At 43.0% G+C, this 9,677-nt stretch overlaps 1 non-coding gene across 1 annotated transcript; it reads left to right on the top strand.

The window, feature by feature from the left end:
• The first annotated feature begins 214 nt into the window (after positions 1–214).
• Positions 215–346, top strand: LOC144328218 (small nucleolar RNA U109). Its single transcript, XR_013393449.1, has one exon. It is a non-coding gene; the product is annotated as a small nucleolar RNA U109 (small nucleolar RNA).
• The last annotated feature ends 9,331 nt before the right edge of the window (positions 347–9,677 follow it).

Below are 9,677 nucleotides of genomic sequence, written 5' to 3'. Positions count from 1 at the left end.
AGGAGCAAAGGAGAAGCGGAAGACAGCCCAAAAACATGGGAAACAGCAGCAGTCCCACCTTCCCCATCCTGGCCCCCTCCAGACATTTTGGACTACAACTCCCATCATCCCCAGGGAGAGGTAATTCCAGTATAAACACCCTCCAGCGGAAGTGCCTTTTGCCACTGCCTTAAATTGGCCCCATCCCATTTTAAAGCCATCAAAGCCACCATTACATCATGTGGCAGTGAGTTCCCCAGTTGAAATTAATGTGTCGTCATATCCCTTCCATGTGACAGAATAAGGAGTTTTCAGGGCTGCTAGCCCTCAAGTAGAGGCTGATTGGTGCTATATTTCTTTTTCATTAAAATGGGCACACTGAAATTCACATTTCCATCATCTCTGGCTGATCCCAGCGTGGTTCTTAGACAGAGGAGTGGGTATCCTTCAAACACGTTGTCGCTAAAATGACAATAATCCAGGGGACTTGATTTTGACGTCTTGGTTTTGCTCTTGCACAGCTCCCATATCAGAATATGGTCCCGCCGCAAGGCAAATGTTTGAGCGGCTGGTTTCTGAAGGCCTCCTCCTTGAATCAAACAAAATTGATGATTATTTTATATATTATTACTATAATAATAAGATATAATAATTTTATATATTATTTCTATAATAAATAAAATCTTAAAAAAGAAGAGCGGAATATAGTGTCATGCCCATTGCTCCGCCTACTACCAATGCTCACATACCTTGCAACTGGGAGAAGAGTTTTTTTTAAAAAAAACTTACCTGCCTTCAAAAGGCTAGCAGGTCTACTGTTTCTCGATGGTCCTATATTGGTTATAACTCACCGCTTGAGTTTGCTATTAGAAGAGATGGTGAGGTCATGATGGGATGCCCCTATTAGCACAGCCTAACACCGTCCTTTCTTCTTCTTCTTCTTCTTCTTCTTCTTCTTCTTCAGCTAAAAAAGCCAATGCAATTCTGCCTGGAAACGATGCCTTATGAGGAACGGCTAAGGGAGCTGGGCATGTTTAGCCTGGAGAAGAGGAGGTTAAGGGGTGATACGATAGCCATGTTCAAATATATAAAAGGATGTCACATAGAGGAGGGAGAAAGGTTGTTTTCTGCTGCTCCAGAGAAGCGGACACGGAGCAATGGATCCAAACTACAAGAAAGAAGATTCCACCTAAACATTAGGAAGAACTTCCTGACAGTAAGAGCTGTTTGACAGTGGAATTTGCTGCCAAGGAGTGTGGTGGAGTCTCCTTCTTTGGAGGTCTTTAAGCAGAGGCTTGACAACCATATGTCAGGAGTGCTCTGATGGTGTTTCCTGCTTGGCAGGGGGTTGGACTCGATGGCCCTTGTGGTCTATTCCAACTCTATGATTCTTCTTCTTCTTCTTCTTCTTCTTCTTCTTCTTCTTCTTCTTCTTCTTCTTCTTCTTCTTCTATCACCTGTAGCCGAGTAGGATTGTCTTCCATAAACACGGTATCAAGAGGGAGTCCGTAAGTGATTGTGGAGGCCAATTCTGGATCCCCACGTCCTTCCGCAGTGGGGACATAGGTTTCCGGGCAGGAGTTGATCCTGGTGAGCGTTTGCCAAGCGTGCCTTCCTCTTAGCACATTTCTCCCTTTCGTCCTGAGTTTGAGCGTCTTCACAACCCATGACTCCTTTGGTAAAGGCTGTTCTCCAATTAGAGCACTCGCAGAAAAGTGTTTCCCAATTGTCGGTGTTTATACTACATTTTTTAAGATTTGCCTTGAGACAGTCTTTAAACCTCTTTTGTTGACCACCAGCATTACGCTTTCCATTTTTAAGTTCGGAATAGAGTAGTTGCTTTGGAAGACGATCACCGGCATCCGCACAGCATGACCAGTCCAGCGAAGTTGATGTTGAAGAATCATTGCTTTGACACTGGTGATCTTTGCTTCTTCCAGTACACTAACGTTAGTTCGCCCATCTTCCCAGGTGATGTGTAAGACACCGTTAATGGAATCTTTCGAGGAGTTGGAGATGGCGTTATAAGTGATCCACATTTCACAAGCATATAGTACGGTTGGTAGTACAACAGCTTTTGTAAACAAGCATTTTGGTTTCCCTGCAAATGTCAAACACTCTGCACTTCAATCGGGAGAAAGCCGCACTCGCAGAGCTCAGGTGGTGCTGGATTTCAGCATCAATATCGGCCCATGTGGAAAGATAATTGCCCAGGTAGTCTTCTCTAGCCCTAACTGTCAGGGGCTTCCATGGCTTCATGTGAAAATCGTTCACAATCCTATGACCAGTCACGGATTGAACCCAATATTTTCTACGTAGAAAGTTGGTGCTCTGCAACTGAGCCTCTGTGGTTGCAGGTGTTTCCTCCAGGCTCTGGCAAGCTGCTTTTGCAATGCCAGTCCAATTAAACCCTTGGGAAAACAAAAGCAAGCCTTCTATACGGGCTGCTTTGCATTTCCTCAAAAGCGACTCATTCCCCAGGCGCGGAATGAGACCAGGGCATACGCTGCAGGCCCCCATTTCTATGGCCACCAGGTGGAGCCTCTGCATTTGTTAATGCTGCTCTCAGGGAGGCTCCACTTAGGAGAACGACTTGACCCTTGAAAGTGGAAGGGCGGCCATTTTGTCGGGGCCCTTTCACAATCACTGGGGGAGCAAAAGGAAGCCATGTTGTGATCTGCCACTAGCCTAGTTGCTGCTGGAAGTTTATCGATGACAAGTGGGAACTGGGGGGGGGGGGGGGAGTTGTATTGTGGGTATTTCACAAATATTTTTGGGACTTCTTCAAATCTTTGGGTGTACCCAAGCCTATTGCTGCCACTTCCTGGTGCACGGGTGGAGCTGTTTGGACCAGCACTCAGAGAACGGAGTTCACTATTAGTATGTACAGCGCAGTTGAGGAACCGCCAGCCTCAGAGGCCAAATTTGGACCACTAGACCTCCCTGTTTGGCCCACAAGACAATTTTTGGGTAGCCACACCCCCTGCCCCTACATTTGATGACATACATGACGGCAGGTGTAGGGCAAGTAAGGCGGAGGCTTCAAAAAAACAACAACAACACAATTCATAGCTTAAGGTTAGGTCCACCAAAAAAATCACGCACCCACTGTTGCGTGGGGCCACAATGGCGCAAAAACGTGGTTACAAAGCACGGATCCACATGGATCCTCAGGATTTTTGCATTCGATCACCCCAAATTCACCATCAGATCACATATCTGTGGCCACAGCATGAACCACAAAAATAACACATCTACTGTTTCGTTCAGAATATTTTTTTCCTTGTTTTCCTCCTCTAAAAACTAGATGAGTCTTACGGTCAGCTGCGTCTTGTGGAGCGAAAAATACGGTAAATCTTCCTTTGCAGGAGCAAAATGCACTCCCAGCAGGCCATCCATTGATGGGTGTGTGTGTGGGGGAGCACATCTTGGAAGGAAGAGGAAGGGTTTGTATTCAATGGGAACTGCTGCTCCCTCCCAGCGCTGCTCTTTGAAAACAAAAGGTTCAAAGAGAAACATGGGGCTGTTTGAAAGGCCTTTCCCAAACAGCCCCACACTGCTCCTCAAACCTCCGAAAAGCAAAGGTTTAAGGAGAAGTGTGAGGCAGTTGGCAAAAGGGCTTTCAAATAGCCTTTTGTAAACAGTCCCAGCTTCTTTTTAAACCTCTCATCGCGGGAATGTTTACAAAGGGCTTTCAAACAGCTCTACCCTGTGCTTTGATGTCCCAACAATTGGGCCTTCAAAGCACAGTGTCATCTGATATCATTTGGACTATGACATCAGGTGATTGACAGGTGGGGGTCCTGTCTACCTGTAAAATTTGGCCTGCTTGACTCAGCTCTGACCCACTGGCCAGAAAATGGCTCCATCCTGGAACACACAACGATACAAAATGAACGCTTGTCCCCTGCTGCCGCTCAGTCTGATAAAAAAAACGACCTGTTTGTTCTCTCTTTTTTCACTGATGAAAAACTCACATGTCAATGATATTGCTGCATTCCAGATCCTTTCAAACCAGTGTGGAATTGGTAGTGCTGAATTTTCCTTCCATGCTTTAAAACAGCTATTTTTGCTGCTACCAGTAGATTTGAAACTATTTCCAGGTCTAACTCGGGGCTAAGCATTATTCAGTAATAATGTTTTGTGACTATCACATCTCCAACATTTATCCCGTATGATTGGATACAACCTTGAAGTCTGTGTGGAGCTAGGTACTATTGATATTGAATTTTGTAGAAACTTTCCCTTAGTTCTACGGATATAGTAAATGCTAGTATCCTGGCCCAGATCCATCTTCAGTCTTCCGAAATCAATTCCTGTTGAAAGGCTCTGGCCCATTTTCTCATATATATTCAGGTCTCCAGACCCAATTCTACAATTATATAATTTTTACCAATTAATCCTTTATTATACTCTGGTGTTTCAGTTTCAAATTCAATTTCTTCCTTTAAGAATCCATACGTCCTTAATAAACAAGATTATGTATCTCTTATTTGAAAATATTGGTATAGCTATGGCTGTGAACCACTCATCAAAATTAATAATTTCTGTGTATGATTTAATTTCTTGTCCAGCTATTCATTTTCAACACAATCCAGTTCTATTTTTAAAAATAGTGACATTTCCCCAAACATACCATTTAAATGCAATATAAATCCATTATAAAATAATGAGGTGAGGTGACAGTCCTGGCCAGATTCTTTTCCTTGGTTTATTCCAAATTATTAATCCAGTATAAACAGAGCGTGCTTTACTACTAATCTGTGCCCAGTTTAAGACATGGTTTTCTGATTATGTAACCAGATCCATTTCATACCAGTCCTTAACAGATATTAATGTTGCGGCATAAAAATATTTTTCTATATTTGGAATTCCCATTTTGCCATGTTCAACCCACACATGGAGAGTTTTTATCTCAAATAAAATTGGGAATTAACTTATGCCCTACTTGTAAGATGCATAATGGAAGCTGTAAAAGGATTTAATAATGTTGGTAAAACAGTCATTTTAATTATTGCTATCTGCCCTATCTAAGAAACTGGAAAGGTATTCCAGTACTTAATTCAGGCTTCATTCCTTGATACAATTATAATTATTGATTTTCATTACATGCAATGGATCATGGGTATTCCATATCAACAATTATTTGACATGTATATCTGACCAAGGATATATGCATTATTTCTATTTTTTGCTTTTTCAAATCTACATTTACATCTTGACCTAACTATTCAGATTTTCTTAAATTAATTTTGTATCCTGATATTTCCCCATAATCATGTAGAGTTTTCTTCACATGTTTACAAGATGTGTTTGATTGGGTTAGCATTAATGCCATCAGCAAAAAGTAAGGATTTTATATTAATGGTGCCAAACTGCAACCCACATTTCAGAGATTTGGAATAGCCAGAGGTTCAATAGCTAAGAAAATTGTTCTAATAGGGTTTGTGCCACAGGGTTTTCATATAAAAGTTGAACCCTGTTTTTGAAAGGTGATCCTGAATTAAAACAATCTATCACTTCAAGTAAGTAGCCCAACTCAACTCTGTCAAATACCTTTTCAGCATCTAAGAATATCAAAACTGATTTCAACTCTCCCAGTCTAACAATAAGCAGAAATTGAAAAGCTTCCTTCCCATCCTGAATTAGGGAGCTGAAACAAAGAAAGTTTAGGAGGAAACCAGGAGTTGAATTGCAGGGCTGGGCTGGGCTGAGTGAATATTCAGACACCCTGCTGTTAACTCTCAGCTTATCTGTCTCATTCCTCTGAGATATGAGAACTGGATTCAAATATGTGAAGGGCTGTCACATGGAGAAGGGAACAAGCTTGAATTCTCCTGCTCTGGAGGGTAGGACTCGAACCAATGGCTTCAAGTTGCAAGAAAGGATATTCTGACTAAACATTCGGAAAAACTTTCTGAGAGTAAGAGCTGTTCAGCAGAGGAACAGACTCCCACGAGAGGTGGTGGACTCTACTTCCTTGGAGGTATTTAAGCAGAAGCTGGATGGCCATCTGTCAGGGATGCTTTAGCTGAGATTCCTGCATTGCAGCGGGTTGGACTAAATGACCTTTGGGTCCCTTCCAACTTCCAAGATTCTATGAGTGTTGGACTATGACCTGTGAGACCAGGGTTCAATTCCCTACTTTGCCATGAAGCTTACTGGGCAACCTTGGAGCAGTCGCCATTTTTTTTTCTTTTTTAAAAATTTAGTAAAGGTAAAGGGACCCCTGACCATTAGGTCCAGTCGTGACCGACTCTGGGGTTGCGGTGCTCATCTCGCTTTATTGGCCGAGGGAGCTGGCGTACAACTTCCGGGTCATGTGGCCAGCATGACTAAGCCGCTTCTGGCAAACCAGAGCAGAAACGTCGTTTACCTTCCCGCTGGAGCGGTACCTATTTATCTACTTGCACTTTGATGTGCTTTTGAACTGCTAGGTTGGCAGGCGCTGGGACCGAGCAACGGGAGCGCACCCCGTCGCGGGGATTCGAACTGCCGACCTTCCGATCAGCAAGTCCTAGGCTCAGTGGTTTAACCCACAGCGCCACCCGCGTCCCACTTTTTAAAATTTATTTAATCATTTTTTCAATACAAACAACCACAAAAGACACTACAACAAAAACCATAATAACAGTAATAACACAATTTGACAATTCAGATTTAAATACACTGATATACCTATGACTGCACCCTTTTAACAATATTTCCCCACCTCTCTCTCCTCCCCCCACCTCCCCCCACTATCCACCTTATCGCTTAAATATTCATTCCAGATTTCTTCATATTTATCCATTCTTAATTTGCGTCAACATGCAATTCGTTCGTATGTAGCTAATCTGTCCATATTATCAATCCATGTGCTCAATGGAATCTTTTTGCTGCTATTCCAATTCATCAAAACAAGTTTTTTTTTGCTTCTAATATAGCATGGTACATCCATTTTTTTTTGACCCCTTGAAATCTCCCACGTTTCCGGAATATAATTTAGAATTAAATTCAGTTCCCCTAAATAACATTTCTTAGCCTAACGTACCTCACAGGGTTGTTGTGTAAGGATGAGACGGGGAGGAGAAAAACCATGTACACCCCCTTGAGCTCTTTGGAAGATAAAGGTGGTCTATAAGGCAATAAATAAATAAGTTGTTAAGGGTGCTGGGACTTGTAGTTTTGTGGGTAAACTACAATTCCCATGGTTCTTCAGAGGAAGCCAGGACACTTAAAGTGGAATAAGGGTGCTTTCAATGTATGTGGTGTGATGAAGTAGATCCCCAAATCCTGAAGTTTGCGCTTCCCTCTTCTAATGAATTATTACTCATATTTCTAGTTTTATGGCAGGCTAAAATGCTAGGTAGACAACTTTGTTTACGTCTCTTGCTATTTTCTTAAAATTATAATGGCAGCAGCCTCAACCCCACCCCGCCTTCCAAAAAAGCCGCAGAAGAAGAGCTCTTGTACTTTCAATTATTGTGTGGAAGAGAGACTTTTCAGCCAGGGTAGTTTTGCATGGCAGGCTGAACCAGATGAATTTCCCTTTCCCCTCCCCACTGAATCACTGTACTCATTTGGCTATTTGACTCATGAGGGAAAACAGAGAGCTATTTGGCTCATACTTTCTTCCACTAAAGAGCCGACAGGAGGGATTTATATTGTGAACCGCCCTGTGATCCTTGGATGAAGGGTGGTAATAATAATAATATTCTAATTATGGTAACAGAAATAATGTACGAAAGCATCTGTTTCCGTTGAGAGCCATGTTCATTGCATGCAGATCTGTTTCTGTTCCACTGCAGTCTGACGAAAACAATGTTCTTTGGCTTCCACTGTGGTGGAAATTTACGTAACTGGTGATGTAATAATTATGTTATTCTACACAATTCATTTCAATGCAAAGGAAACACAATGTGTGTGTTTGTGAGAGAGAGAGAGACAGAGAGAATGTATTACATATTGTTTGCAGACTGAAAACGAGAATGGCGGTGAATAATACCAATTGTAGCAAAATCATCTAGGGATTCTGGTGGAAACAGGAGCAGAAATTGTCGGCATTTGCTAATTGATCCCATGTCCAGAACGGAAATCAACCCAGCTGGCGGTTTGCCCAACACAGATGTGAGGTGCTTTGCGTAGAGGACGGGAGCAAACGTACCACCCCCCTCTGAAAAACCAGGCTGCAAATCAGATCACACACTATTAACCTGGAAGCGCTTTCTTCCAAACTCCCGTGATCACAGCAGGAGTGGGGGACACCCGACCCCCAAACCGTATCAAGAAGGCAAATCAACCAAACGCTTATTCCGTTTCCCCTTAAGCTAACAGCAGCCATAAGGTTACAGTCAAACCAACAGTTAAGATCAGAATGGAAATGCTTTGAAGAATAGATGGATAAACACTGTTCACAAAAGAATGTGTTGATATGCATAGATTAAGATTGTAGAGACTATAAGAAAAAGGATGTCAGGAAGGGGACATAAAAGATAACCAAGATAAGAAATGCAATGTTAATATCTGATTTAATTTATAATAGAAATCGGGATGGGGTGGAAGGGAGTCATGGCTGGGTGAAGGGTGTTATGTTAAGTTCTGGTTCATATATGTTTCTATTTTGCTGTATTTTCTTTCTTTGCACTCTTTTGCATATTTGTTAAATAAAATTATAATTTTTTAAAAAAGATAAATAATTGCAATAAGTAAATACTTTCAAAGATCAAACAAAAAAAAAAGCTTTCTTTGTTTTGTGCCACATTCCCAGTTTTGGGGGTAGGTAGAGAAATGGGACACGGGTGGCACTGTGGGTTAAACCACAGAGCCTAGGACTTGCTGATCAGAAGGTCGGTGGTTCGAATCCCCGCGACGGGGTGAGCTCCTGTAGCTTGGTCCCAGCTCCTGCCAACCTAGCAGTTCGAAAGCATGTCAAAGTGCAAGTAGATAAATAGGTACCACCCCAGCGGGAAGAAATACGGCATTTCCGTGCGCTGCTCTGGTCCGCCAGAAGTGGCTTAGTCATGCTGGCCACATGACTTGGAAGCTGTACGCCGGCTCCCTCAGCCAGTAAAGCGAGATGAGCGCCGCAACCCCAGAGTTGTCTGCGACTGGACCTAACGGTCAGGGGTCCCTTTACTTAGGTGGGCAAAGAGGATTCTGGTTTGGGGCATCTGAACCTTGGACAGTTTTCCAGCTCATGAAAGCTTTCTATGCGCCCTCCTCCCCTTGGAAGTTTTACTTTGAGGCTCTGAACTGGCAACATACATAAGCAGCTGGCTTGGACCGAGTCCTCCATCCTTTTAAGTGGCCAGATATTATATATACAGTCGTACCTTGGTTGATGAATGCCTTGCGACTCAAACGTTTGGCTCCCGCAATCCTGGAAGTGTGTGTTCCTGTTTGTGAACGTTCTTTGGAACCCAAACGTCCGACATGGCTTCCGTGACTTCCGATTGGCTGCAGGAGCTTCCGGCAGCCAATCGGAAGCCGCACCTTGGTTTCCAAATGTTTTGGAAGTCAAACGGACTTCTGGAACAGATTCCGTTCAACTTCTGAGGTACAGTGGTTACTCGGGTTAAGTACGTAATTCGTTCCGGAGGTCCGTACTTAACCTGAAACTGTTCTTAACCTGAAGCACCACTTTCACTAATGGGGCCTCCTGCTGCCGCCACGCTGCCGGAGCCCGATTTCTGTTCTTATCCTGAAGCAAAGTTCTT

The sequence above is a fragment of the Podarcis muralis genome, chromosome 6 (assembly GCF_964188315.1).
Source record: "Podarcis muralis chromosome 6, rPodMur119.hap1.1, whole genome shotgun sequence".
NCBI lineage: Eukaryota > Metazoa > Chordata > Lepidosauria > Squamata > Lacertidae > Podarcis > Podarcis muralis.
This window is presented reverse-complemented; position numbering and strand designations above follow the sequence as displayed.